The sequence below is a fragment of the Pseudophryne corroboree genome, chromosome 4, assembly GCF_028390025.1.
Source record: "Pseudophryne corroboree isolate aPseCor3 chromosome 4, aPseCor3.hap2, whole genome shotgun sequence".
Taxonomy (NCBI): Eukaryota; Metazoa; Chordata; class Amphibia; order Anura; family Myobatrachidae; genus Pseudophryne; species Pseudophryne corroboree.
In genome coordinates this window covers 91,441,250-91,454,648 of record NC_086447.1, presented here as the reverse complement: position 1 = coordinate 91,454,648, position 13,399 = coordinate 91,441,250, and the positions used below count along the sequence as shown (strand labels likewise).

The 13,399-nt window shown below is 32.3% G+C and overlaps 11 non-coding genes across 11 annotated transcripts; all 11 read right to left on the bottom strand.

Moving 5' to 3' along the window:
• Window positions 1-564: 564 nt before the first annotated feature.
• On the bottom strand, window positions 565-650 carry TRNAR-UCU (transfer RNA arginine (anticodon UCU)). The gene is given in 2 exon segments: window positions 565-600; window positions 614-650. It is a non-coding gene; the product is annotated as a tRNA-Arg (tRNA).
• A 773-nt stretch (window positions 651-1,423) lies between these two features.
• On the bottom strand, window positions 1,424-1,509 carry TRNAR-UCU (transfer RNA arginine (anticodon UCU)). The gene is given in 2 exon segments: window positions 1,424-1,458; window positions 1,473-1,509. It is a non-coding gene; the product is annotated as a tRNA-Arg (tRNA).
• A 798-nt stretch (window positions 1,510-2,307) lies between these two features.
• Window positions 2,308-2,393, bottom strand: TRNAR-UCU (transfer RNA arginine (anticodon UCU)). Its single transcript is given in 2 exon segments — window positions 2,308-2,343; window positions 2,357-2,393. It is a non-coding gene; the product is annotated as a tRNA-Arg (tRNA).
• Window positions 2,394-3,165: 772 nt separating this feature from the next.
• Window positions 3,166-3,251, bottom strand: TRNAR-UCU (transfer RNA arginine (anticodon UCU)). Its single transcript is given in 2 exon segments — window positions 3,166-3,201; window positions 3,215-3,251. It is a non-coding gene; the product is annotated as a tRNA-Arg (tRNA).
• Window positions 3,252-4,906: 1,655 nt separating this feature from the next.
• TRNAR-UCU (transfer RNA arginine (anticodon UCU)) lies at window positions 4,907-4,992 on the bottom strand. The gene is given in 2 exon segments: window positions 4,907-4,942; window positions 4,956-4,992. It is a non-coding gene; the product is annotated as a tRNA-Arg (tRNA).
• A 1,656-nt stretch (window positions 4,993-6,648) lies between these two features.
• TRNAR-UCU (transfer RNA arginine (anticodon UCU)) lies at window positions 6,649-6,734 on the bottom strand. Its single transcript is given in 2 exon segments — window positions 6,649-6,684; window positions 6,698-6,734. It is a non-coding gene; the product is annotated as a tRNA-Arg (tRNA).
• Window positions 6,735-7,507: 773 nt separating this feature from the next.
• On the bottom strand, window positions 7,508-7,593 carry TRNAR-UCU (transfer RNA arginine (anticodon UCU)). The gene is given in 2 exon segments: window positions 7,508-7,543; window positions 7,557-7,593. It is a non-coding gene; the product is annotated as a tRNA-Arg (tRNA).
• Window positions 7,594-8,517: 924 nt separating this feature from the next.
• TRNAR-UCU (transfer RNA arginine (anticodon UCU)) lies at window positions 8,518-8,603 on the bottom strand. Its single transcript is given in 2 exon segments — window positions 8,518-8,552; window positions 8,567-8,603. It is a non-coding gene; the product is annotated as a tRNA-Arg (tRNA).
• Window positions 8,604-10,259: 1,656 nt separating this feature from the next.
• On the bottom strand, window positions 10,260-10,345 carry TRNAR-UCU (transfer RNA arginine (anticodon UCU)). Its single transcript is given in 2 exon segments — window positions 10,260-10,295; window positions 10,309-10,345. It is a non-coding gene; the product is annotated as a tRNA-Arg (tRNA).
• Window positions 10,346-10,822: 477 nt separating this feature from the next.
• On the bottom strand, window positions 10,823-10,908 carry TRNAR-UCU (transfer RNA arginine (anticodon UCU)). Its single transcript is given in 2 exon segments — window positions 10,823-10,858; window positions 10,872-10,908. It is a non-coding gene; the product is annotated as a tRNA-Arg (tRNA).
• A 1,977-nt stretch (window positions 10,909-12,885) lies between these two features.
• On the bottom strand, window positions 12,886-12,971 carry TRNAR-UCU (transfer RNA arginine (anticodon UCU)). The gene is given in 2 exon segments: window positions 12,886-12,921; window positions 12,935-12,971. It is a non-coding gene; the product is annotated as a tRNA-Arg (tRNA).
• Window positions 12,972-13,399: the final 428 nt, after the last annotated feature.

Genomic DNA, 13,399 nt, shown 5'->3' with positions numbered 1-13,399 from the left:
TGTTTATTGCAATACAAACTAAAGACCAAAATATTTTCTAAAATGTATTTAATGTTTAGAGTGCTTAACAGTGTAGATATTCATCTTATTTCATACTATAATGATAATGTTGCTAACCTGTGTCAGATATTTCCAACATTCCTCTTGAATGCAACATCCCTGTCTGAGTTTTCCGGCTGCTGATTTCGAGTGCAAGTCCTATATCAGGTTTAAGCAATTATTTAGCTAATATGTGATAACCATGTAAGGATTACAGGTAAAAAGGATTAAATGTTTTTTGAGTGTAGATACCCTTCAAGGTCTGCATAGCTAGCTGAGCAGACTCAACATTGAATTTGGTTGCTGGTTAAATATAACAATAAGCATTTTTGATCAGCAGTTATTGATTTAAAGTATCGAAAATTGATTTGTAATTGGTGATCTTACATTGAAAAGATTTTTATATCACCAGCCTATCATTACTTTGTATATATATATATGTAGTAAATAAGTCTCCTGTATACAATGTCTACGTTATGTATTATTGTAAGTAAACTTTAAATCTTTGCATTTGAAACTAAAGAATTACTCTGGTGGGACTCAAACCCACAACCTTTGAATAACTGCAACCTACCAGAAGTCCAATGCGCTATCCATTGCGCCACAGAGCCACTGATGTATCATGTTTTTGTATCAACAGTACAATGTGTTGAATACTCTTATGTTTTAAATGACACAATCTGTGATGAAACTAATCTTTTTATTTTTCTATTTTTTAAGTATGCTGTAAAGAGAGTATCGTAGAGTGAGAGACAAATTTTTGTAATGATTTCAGAAATAGCTCCCACTTTGTGTGAGGTGCAAATCAATATGGGGACAATTGCACCATGTCTGATTGAGTGTTTGTTGCAAAAAAACTGAAGACAGAAACATTTTGGTAACATTTATATAGGTTTTTGTATTTTTACCAGTATAGATATTTATATTAATTTATATTATAATAATTACATGGCTATCGAGTGTCAGATATTTATAACATTTCTCCCAAATGCAACAGCTATGTCTGAGTCTTCCTCTTGCTGTTTTCAAGTGCAAGTCCTATATCAGGTTTTAGCAATTGTGTAGGTTATTTGTAATACCCATCTAAGGATTTTTTATGATTTTTGAGTGTACTGTAGATACACTTTAAGCTTTGTATTCCTACGTGAGCAGACTCAACATAATATTTTCATTGCTGGTTAAAAATAACCATCCACATTTTTATTACCAGTTATTGATTTAAAGTATCTAAAATTGATTTGTAACTGGTCTTACATTTAAATTATTTTTATGTCAACAGCCTATAATTACTTTGTATATATAGTATATAGGTCTCCCATATACAATGTCTATGTTATGTATCATTTTAAGTAAATTTTAAATGTTTGCATTTGAAGCTAAAGAATGACTCTGGTGGGACTTGAACCAACAACCTTTGAATAACTACAACCTTCTAGAAGTCAAATGCGCTATCCATTGCGCTACAGAGCCACTGAAGTAGCAAGCGTTTGTATCGACAGTACAACTTGTAGAATACTTTCATGTTTTAAAAGCTACAATCTGTGATGAAACAAATCTATTATGTCTTTCTTTTTTTAGTAGGATGTATATACAGAGTATTGTAGAGTAGGAGCCAAAATTTTATACTGATTTCAGAAATAGCAGCCTCATTGTGTGAGGTGCAAAAAAATGTGGGGACAATTGCACCCTGTGTGAAATAGTAACTGTTTATTGCAATACAAACTAAAGACCAAAATATTTTCTAAAATGTATTTAATGTTTAGAGTGCTTAACAGTGTAGATATTCATCTTATTTCATACTATAATGATAATGTTGCTAACCTGTGTCAGATATTTCCAACATTCCTCTTGAATGCAACATCCCTGTCTGAGTTTTCCGGCTGCTGATTTCGAGTGCAAGTCCTATATCAGGTTTAAGCAATTATTTAGCTAATATGTGATAACCATGTAAGGATTACAGGTAAAAAGGATTAAATGTTTTTTGAGTGTAGATACCCTTCAAGGTCTGCATAGCTAGCTGAGCAGACTCAACATTGAATTTGGTTGCTGGTTAAATATAACAATAAGCATTTTTGATCAGCAGTTATTGATTTAAAGTATCGAAAATTGATTTGTAATTGGTGATCTTACATTGAAAAGATTTTTATATCACCAGCCTATCATTACTTTGTATATATATATATGTAGTAAATAAGTCTCCTGTATACAATGTCTACGTTATGTATTATTGTAAGTAAACTTTAAATCTTTGCATTTGAAACTAAAGAATTACTCTGGTGGGACTCAAACCCACAACCTTTGAATAACTGCAACCTACCAGAAGTCCAATGCGCTATCCATTGCGCCACAGAGCCACTGATGTATCATGTTTTTGTATCAACAGTACAATGTGTTGAATACTCTTATGTTTTAAATGACACAATCTGTGATGAAACTAATCTTTTTATTTTTCTATTTTTTAAGTATGCTGTAAAGAGAGTATCGTAGAGTGAGAGTAAAATTTTTGTAATGATTTCAGAAATAGCTCCCACTTTGTGTGAGGTGCAAATCAATATGGGGACAATTGCACCATGTCTGATTGAGTGTTTGTTGCAAAAAAACTGAAGACAGAAACATTTTGGTAACATTTATATAGGTTTTGTATTTTTACCAGTATAGATATTTATATTAATTTATATTATAATAATTACATGGCTATCGAGTGTCAGATATTTATAACATTTCTCCCAAATGCAACAGCTATGTCTGAGTCTTCCTCTTGCTGTTTTCAAGTGCAAGTCCTATATCAGGTTTTAGCAATTGTGTAGGTTATTTGTAATACCCATCTAAGGATTTTTTATGATTTTTGAGTGTACTGTAGATACACTTTAAGCTTTGTATTCCTACGTGAGCAGACTCAACATAATATTTTCATTGCTGGTTAAAAATAACCATCCACATTTTTATTACCAGTTATTGATTTAAAGTATCTAAAATTGATTTGTAACTGGTCTTACATTTAAATGATTTTTATGTCAACAGCCTATAATTACTTTGTATATATAGTATATAGGTCTCCCATATACAATGTCTATGTTATGTATCATTTTAAGTAAATTTTAAATGTTTGCATTTGAAGCTAAAGAATGACTCTGGTGGGACTCGAACCCACAACCTTTGAATAACTACAACCTACTAGAAGTCCAATGCGCTATCCATTGCGCCACAGAGCCACTAAAGCAGCAAGCGTTTGTATCGACAGTACAACATGTAGAATACTTTCAAGTTTTAAAAGCTACAATCTGTGATGAAACAAATCTATTATGTCTTTCTTTTTTTAGTAGGATGTATATACAGAGTATTGTAGAGTAAGAGCCAAAATTTTATACTGATTTCAGAAATAGCATCCTCATTGTGTGAGGTGCAAAAAATGTGGGGACAATTGCACCCTGTGTGAAATAGTAACTGTTTATTGCAATACAAACTAAAGACCAAAATATTTTCTTAAATGTATTTAATGTTTAGAGTGCTTAAAAATTATTTCATACTATAATGATAATGTTGCTAACCTGTGTCAGATATTTTCCAACATTCCTCTTGAATGCAACATCCCTGTCTGAGTTTTCCGGCTGCTGATTTCGAGTGCAAGTCCTATATCAGGTTTAAGCAATTATTTAGCTAATATGTGATAACCATGTAAGGATTACAGGTAAAAAGGATTTAATGTTTTTTTGAGTGTAGATACCCTTCAAGGTCTGCATAGCTAGCTGAGCAGACTCAACATTGAATTTGGTTGCTGGTTAAATATAACAATAAGCATTTTTGATCAGCAGTTATTGATTAAAAGTATCGAAAATTGATTTGTTATTGGTGATCTTACATTGAAAAGATTTTTATGTCACCAGCCTATCATTACTTTGTATATATATATATATAGTAAACAAGTCTCCTGTATACAATGTCTATGTTATGTATTATTGTAAGTTAACTTTAAATCTTTGCATTTGAAACTGAAGAACGACTCTGGTGGGACTCGAACCCACAACCTTTGAATAACTACAACCTACTAGAAGACCATTGTGCTATCCATTGCGCCACAGAGCCACTGTTGTATCATATTTTTTTATCAACAGTACAATGTGTTGAATACTCTTATGTTTTAAATGACACAATCTGTGATGAAACTAATCTTTTTATTTTTCTATTTTTTAAGTATGCTGTAAAGAGAGTATCGTAGAGTGAGAGTAAAATTTTTGTAATGATTTCAGAAATAGCTCCCACTTTGTGTGAGGTGCAAATCAATATTGGGACAATTGCACCATGTCTGATTGAGTGTTTGTTGCAAAGAAACTGAAGATAGAAACATTTTGGTAACATTTATATAGGTTTTGTATTTTTACCAGTATAGATATTTATATTAATTTATATTATAATAATTACATGGCTATCGAGTGTCAGATATTTATAACATTGCTCCCAAATGCAACAGCTATGTCTGAGTCTTCCTCTTGCTGTTTTCAAGTGCAAGTCCTATATCAGGTTTTAGCAATTGTGTAGGTTATTTGTAATACCCATCTAAGGATTTTTTTTATGATTTTTGAGTGTACTGTAGATACACTTCAAGCTTTGTATTCCTACGTGAGCAGACTCAACATAATATTTTGATTGCTGGTTAAAAATAACCATCCACATTTTTATTAACAGTTATTGATTTAAAGTATCTAAAATTGATTTGTAACTGGTCTTACATTTAAATGATTTTTATGTCACCAGCCAATTATTACTTTGTATATATATATATATATAGTAAATAAGTCTCCTGTATACAATGTCTACGTTATGTATTATTGTAAGTAAACTTTAAATCTTTGCATTTGAAACTAAAGAACGACTCTGGTGGGACTCGAACCCACAACCTTTTGATAACTACAACCTACTAGAAGTCCAATGGGCTATCCATTGCGCCACAGAGCCACTGATGTATCATGTTTTTGTATCAACAGTACAATGTGTTGAATACTCTTATGTTTTAAATGCCACAATCTGTGATGAAACTAATCTTTTTATTTTTCTATTTTTTAAGTATGCTGTAAAGAGAGTATCGTAGAGTGAGAGTAACATTTTTGTAATGATTTCAGAAATGGCTCCCACTTTGTGTGAGGTGCAAATCAATATGGGGACAATTGCACCATATCTGATTGAGTGTTTGTTGCAAAGAAACTGAAGACAGAAACATTTTGGTAACATTTATATAGGTTTTGTATTTTTACCAGTATAGATATTTATATTAATTTATATTATAATAATTACATGGCTATCGAGTGTCAGATATTTATAACATTTCTCCCAAATGCAACAGCTATGTGTGAGTCTTCCTCTTGCTGTTTTCAAGTGCAAGTCCTATATCAGGTTTTAGCAATTGTGTAGGTTATTTGTAATACCCATCTAAGGATTTTTTATGATTTTTGAGTGTACTGTAGATACACTTTAAGCTTTGTATTCCTACGTGAGCAGACTCAACATAATATTTTCATTGCTGGTTAAAAATAACCATCCACATTTTTATTACCAGTTATTGATTTAAAGTATCTAAAATTGATTTGTAACTGGTCTTACATTTAAATGATTTTTATGTCAACAGCCTATAATTACTTTGTATATATAGTATATAGGTCTCCCATATACAATGTCTATGTTATGTATCATTTTAAGTAAATTTTAAATGTTTGCATTTGAAGCTAAAGAATGACTCTGGTGGTACTTAAACCCACAACCTTTGAATAACTACAACCTTCTAGAAGTCAAATGCGCTATCCATTGCGCTACAGAGCCACTGAAGTAGCAAGCGTTTGTATCGACAGTACAACTTGTACAATACTTTCATGTTTTAAAAGCTACAATCTGTGATGAAACAAATCTATTATGTCTTTCTTTTTTTAGTAGGATGTATATACAGAGTATTGTAGAGTTAGAGCCAAAATTTTATACTGATTTCAGAAATAGCAGCCTCATTGTGTGAGGTGCAAAAAAATGTGGGGACAATTGCACCCTGTGTGAAATAGTAACTGTTTATTGTAATACAAACTAAAGACCAAAATATTTTCTAAAATGTATTTAATGTTTAGAGGGCTTAACAGTGTAGATATTCATCTTATTTCATACTATAATGATAATGTTGCTAACCTGTGTCAGATATTTCCAACATTCCTCTTGAATGCAACATCCCTGTCTGAGTTTTCCGGCTGCTGATTTCGAGTGCAAGTCCTATATCAGGTTTAAGCAATTATTTAGCTAATATGTGACAACCATGTAAGGATTACAGGTAAAAAGGATTTAATGTTTTTTGAGTGTAGATACCCTTCAAGGTCTGCATAGCTAGCTGAGCAGACTCAACATTGAATTTGGTTGCTGGTTAAATATAACAATAAGCATTTTTGATCAGCAGTTATTGATTTAAAGTATCGAAAATTGATTTGTAATTGGTGATCTTACATTGAAAAGATTTTTATGTCACCTGCCTATCATTACTTTGTATATATATATATGTAGTAAATAAGTCTCCTGTATACAATGTCTACGTTATGTATTATTGTAAGTAAACTTTAAATCTTTGCATTTGAAACTAAAGAATTACTCTGGTGGGACTTGAACCCACAACCTTTGAATAACTGCAACCTACCAGAAGTCCAATGCGCTATCCATTGCGCCACAGAGCCACTGATGTATCATGTTTTTGTATCAACAGTACAATGTGTTGAATACTCTTATGTTTTAAATGACACAATCTGTGATGAAACTAATCTTTTTATTTTTCTATTTTTTAAGTATGCTGTAAAGAGAGTATCGTAGAGTGAGAGACAAATTTTTGTAATGATTTCAGAAATAGCTCCCACTTTGTGTGAGGTGCAAATCAATATGGGGACAATTGCACCATGTCTGATTGAGTGTTTGTTGCAAAAAAACTGAAGACAGAAACATTTTGGAAACATTTATATAGGTTTTTGTATTTTTACCAGTATAGATATTTATATTAATTTATATTATAATAATTACATGGCTATCGAGTGTCAGATATTTATAACATTTCTCCCAAATGCAACAGCTATGTCTGAGTCTTCCTCTTGCTGTTTTCAAGTGCAAGTCCTATATCAGGTTTTAGCAATTGTGTAGGTTATTTGTAATACCCATCTAAGGATTTTTTATGATTTTTGAGTGTACTGTAGATACACTTTAAGCTTTGTATTCCTACGTGAGCAGACTCAACATAATATTTTCATTGCTGGTTAAAAATAACCATCCACATTTTTATTACCAGTTATTGATTTAAAGTATCTAAAATTGATTTGTAACTGGTCTTACATTTAAATGATTTTTATGTCAACAGCCTATTATTACTTTGTATATATAGTATATAGGTCTCCCATATACAATGTCTATGTTATGTATAATTTTAAGTAAATTTTAAATGTTTGCATTTGAAGCTAAAGAATGACTCTGGTGGGACTCGAACCCACAACCTTTGAATAACTACAACCTACTAGAAGTCCAATGCGCTATCCATTGCGCCACAGAGCCACTGAAGCAGCAAGCGTTTGTATCGACAGTACAACTTGTAGAATACTTTCATGTTTTAAAAGCTACAATCTGTGATGAAACAAATCTATTATGTCTTTCTTTTTTTAGTAGGATGTATATACAGAGTATTGTAGAGTAAGAGCCAAAATTTTATACTGATTTCAGAAATAGCATCCTCATTGTGTGAGGTGCAAAAAAATGTGGGGACAATTGCACCCTGTGTGAAATAGTAACTGTTTATTGCAATACAAACTAAAGACCAAAATATTTTCTAAAATGTATTTAATGTTTAGAGGGCTTAACAGTGTAGATATTCATCTTATTTCATACTATCATGATAATGTTGCTAACCTGTGTCAGATATTTCCAACATTCCTCTTGAATGCAACATCCCTGTCTGAGTTTTCCGGCTGCTGATTTCGAGTGCAAGTCCTATATCAGGTTTAAGCAATTATTTAGCTAATATGTGATAACCATGTAAGGATTACATGGCTATCGAGTGTCAGATATTTATAACATTTCTCCCAAATGCAACAGCTATGTCTAAGTCTTCCTCTTGCTGTTTTCAAGTGCAAGTCCTATATCAGGTTTTAGCAATTGTGTAGGTTATTTGTAATACCCATCTAATGATTTTTTATGATTTTTCAGTGTACTGTAGATACACTTTAAGCTTTGTATTCCTACGTGAGCAGACTCAACATAATATTTTCATTGCTGGTTAAAAATAACCATCCACATTTTTATTACCAGTTATTGATTTAAAGTATCTAAAATTGATTTGTAACTGGTCTTACATTTAAATGATTTTTATGTCAACAGCCTATAATTACTTTGTATATATAGTATATAGGTCTCCCATATACAATGTCTATGTTATGTATCATTTTAAGTAAATTTTAAATGTTTGCATTTGAAGCTAAAGAATGACTCTGGTGGGACTTGAACCCACAACCTTTGAATAGCTACAACCTTCTAGAAGTCAAATGCGCTATCCATTGCGCTACAGAGCCACTGAAGTAGCAAGCGTTTGTATCGACAGTACAACTTGTACAATACTTTCATGTTTTAAAAGCTACAATCTGTGATGAAACAAATCTATTATGTCTTTCTTTTTTTAGTAGGATGTATATACAGAGTATTGTAGAGTAAGAGACAAAATTTTATACTGATTTCAGAAATAGCATCCTCATTGTGTGAGGTGCAAAAAAATGTGGGGACAATTGCACCCTGTGTGAAATAGTAACTGTTTATTGTAATACAAACTAAAGACCAAAATATTTTCTAAAATGTATTTAATGTTTAGAGTGTTTAACAGTGTAGATATTCATCTTATTTCATACTATAATGATAATGTTGCTAACCTGTGTCAGATATTTCCAACATTCCTCTTGAATGCAACATCCCTGTCTGAGTTTTCCGGCTGCTGATTTCGAGTGCAAGTCCTATATCAGGTTTAAGCAATTATTTAGCTAATATGTGACAACCATGTAAGGATTACAAGTAAAAAGGATTTAATGTTTTTTGAGTGTAGATACCCTTCAAGGTCTGCATAGCTAGCTGAGCAGACTCAACATTGAATTTGGTTGCTGGTTAAATATAACAATAAGCATTTTTGATCAGCAGTTATTGATTTAAAGTATCGAAAATTGATTTGTAATTGGTGATCTTACATTGAAAAGATTTTTATGTCACCAGCCTATCATTACTTTGTATATATATATATGTAGTAAATAAGTCTCCTGTATACAATGTCTACGTTATGTATTATTGTAAGTAAACTTTAAATCTTTGCATTTGAAACTAAAGAATTACTCTGGTGGGACTCGAACCCACAACCTTTGAATAACTGCAACCTACCAGAAGTACAATGCGCTATCCATTGCGCCACAGAGCCACTGATGTATCATGTTTTTGTATCAACAGTACAATGTGTTGAATACTCTTATGTTTTAAATGACACAATCTGTGATGAAACTAATCTTTTTATTTTTCTATTTTTTAAGTATGCTGTAAAGAGAGTATCGTAGAGTGAGAGTAAAATTTTTGTAATGATTTCAGAAATAGCTCCCACTTTGTGTGAGGTGCAAATCAATATGGGGACAATTGCACCATGTCTGATTGAGTGTTTGTTGCAAAAAAACTGAAGACAGAAACATTTTGGTAACATTTATATAGGTTTTGTATTTTTACCAGTATAGATATTTATATTAATTTATATTATAATAATTACATGGCTATCGAGTGTCAGATATTTATAACATTTCTCCCAAATGCAACAGCTATGTCTGAGTCTTCCTCTTGCTGTTTTCAAGTGCAAGTCCTATATCAGGTTTTAGCAATTGTGTAGGTTATTTGTAATACCCATCTAAGGATTTTTTATGATTTTTGAGTGTACTGTAGATACACTTTAAGCTTTGTATTCCTACGTGAGCAGACTCAACATAATATTTTCATTGCTGGTTAAAAATAACCATCTACATTTTTATTACCAGTTATTGATTTAAAGTATCTAAAATTGATTTGTAACTGGTCTTACATTTAAATGATTTTTATGTCAACAGCCTATAATTACTTTGTATATATAGTATATAAGTCTCCCATATACAATGTCTATGTTATGTATCATTTTAAGTAAATTTTAAATGTTTGCATTTGAAGCTAAAGAATGACTCTGGTGGGACTCGAACCCACAACCTTTGAATAACTGCAACATACTAGAAATCCAATGCACTATCCATTGCGCCACAGAGCCACTGAAGCAGCAAGCATTTGTATCGACAGTACAACTTGTAGAATACTTTCAAGTTTTAAAAGCTACAATCTGTGATGAAACAAATCTATTATGTCTTTCTTTTTTTAGTAGGATGTATATACAGAGTATTGTAGAGTAAGAGCCAAAATTTTATACTGATTTCAGAAATAGCATCCTCATTGTGTGAGGTGCAAAAAATGTGGGGACAATTGCACCCTGTGTGAAATAGTAACTGTTTATTGCAATACAAACTAAAGACCAAAATATTTTCTAAAATGTATTTAATGTTTAGAGTGCTTAAAAATTATTTCATACTATAATTATAATGTTGCTAACCTGTGTCAGATATTTTCCAACATTCCTCTTGAATGCAACATCCCTGTCTGAGTTTTCCGGCTGCTGATTTTGAGTGCAAGTCCTATATCAGGTTTAAGCAATTATTTAGCTAATATGTGACAACCATTTGAAACTAAAGAACGACTCTGGTGGGATTCGAACCCACAACCTTTGAATAACTACAACCTACTAGAAGTCCAATGTGCTATCCATTGCGCCACAGAGCCACTGATGTATCATATTTTTGTATCAACAATACAATGTGTTGAATACTCTTATGTTTTAAATGACACAATCTGTGATTAAACTAATCTTTTTATTTTTCTATTTTTTAAGTATGCTGTAAAGAGAGTATCGTAGAGTGAGAGTAAAATTTTTGTAATGATTTCAGAAATAGCTCCCACTTTGTGTGAGGTGCAAATCAATATGGGGACAATTGCACCATGTCTGATTGAGTGTTTGTTGCAAAGAAACTGAAGACAGAAACATTTTGGTAACATTTATATAGGTTTTGTATTTTTACCAGTATAGATATTTATATTAATTTATATTATAATAATTACATGGCTATCGAGTGTCAGATATTTATAACATTTCTCCCAAATGCATCAGCTATGTCTGAGTCTTCCTCTTGCTGTTTTCAAGTGCAAGTCCTATATCAGGTTTTAGCAATTGTGTAGGTTATTTGTAATACCCATCTAATGTTTTTTTATGATTTTTGAGTTTACTGTAGATACACTTTAAGCTTTGTATTCCTACGTGAGCAGACTCAACATAATATTTTGATTGCTGGTTAAAAATAACCATCCACATTTTTATTACCAGTTATTGATTTAAAGTATCTAAAATTGATTTGTAACTGGTCTTACATTTAAATGATTTTTATGTCAACAGCCTATAATTACTTTGTATATATATATAGTAAATAAGTCTCCTGTATACAATGTCTACGTTATGTATTATTGTAAGTAAACTTTAAATCTTTGCATTTGAAACTAAAGAACGACTCTGGTAAGACTCAAACCCACAACCTTTGAATAACTACAATCTACTAGAAGTCCAATGCGCTATCCATTGCGCCACAGAGCCACTGAAGCAGCAAGCATTTGTATCGACACTACAACTTGTAGAATACTTTCAAGTTTTAAAAGCTACAATCTGTGATGAAACAAATCTATTATGTCTTTCTTTTTTTAGTAGGATGTATATACAGAGTATTGTAGAGTAATAGGCCCTACACACTGGCCGATTTTTAGAAAGATATGAATGATCTCGTTCATAAATGAACGAGAACTCGTTCATATCTTTCAGTGTGGAGACTCCAGCGATGAACGATGCGCGGCCCCGCGCTCGTTCATCGCTGGTCTCCCGTCGGCTGTGCATGCAGGCCAATATGGACGATCTCGTCCATATTTGCCTGCACTTCAATGCAGCCGCGTGACGGGGGGAGTGAAGAAACTTCACTCCCCCCGTCACTGCCCCCCCGCTGCCGGGTCGCTCGTCAGCCGTATCCGCCGTCGGGCAGCTCGGTGGCGGGTCGGCTAGTGTATAGGGCCCCATAGAGCCAAAATTTTATACTGATTTCAGAAATAGCATCCTCATTGTGTGAGGTGCAAAAAATGTGTGGACAATTGCACCCTGTGTGAAATAGTAACTGTTTATTGCAATACAAACTAAAGACCAAAATATTTTCTAAAATGTATTTAATGTTTAGAGTGCTTAAAAAATATTTCATACTATTATGATAATGTTGCTAACCTGTGTCAGATATTTTCCAACATTCCTCTTGAATGCAACATCCCTATCTGAGTTTTCCGGCTGCTGATTTCGAGTGCAAGTCCTATATCAGGTTTAAGAAATTATTTAGCTAATATGTGACAACCATGTAATGATTACAGGTAAAAAGGATTTAATGTTTTTTGAGTGTAGATACCCTTCAAGGTCTGCATAGCTAGCTGAGCAGACTCAACATTGAATTTGGTTGCTGGTTAAATATAACAATAAGCATTTTTGATCAGCAGTTATTGATTTAAAGTATCAAAAATTGATTTGTAATTGGTGATCTTACATTGAAAAGATTTTTATGTCACCAGCCTATCATTACTTTGTATATATATATATAGTAAATAAGTCTCCTGTATTCAATGTCTACGTTATGTATTATTGTAAGTAAACTTTAAATCTTTGCATTTGAAACTAAAGAATGACTCTGGTGGGACTCGAACCCACAACCTTTGAATAACTACAACCTACTAGAAGTCCAATGCGCTATCCATTGCGCCACAGAGCCACTGATGTATCATATTTTTGTATCAACAGTACAATGTGTTGAATACTCTTATGTTTTAAATGACACAATCTGTGATGAAACTAATCTTTTTATTTTTCTATTTTTTAAGTATGCTGTAAAGAGAGTATCGTAGAGTGAGAGTAAAATTTTTGTAATGATTTCAGAAATAGCTCCCACTTTGTGTGAGGTGCAAATCAATATGGGGACAATTGCACCATGTCTGATTGAGTGTTTGTTGCAAAAAAACTGAAGACAGAAACATTTTGGTAACATTTATATAGGTTTTGTATTTTTACCAGTATAGATATTTATATTAATTTATATTATAATAATTACATGGCTATCGAGTGTCAGATATTTATAACATTTCTCCCAAATGCAACAGCTATGTCTGAGTCTTCCTCTTGCTGTTTTCAAGTGCAAGTCCT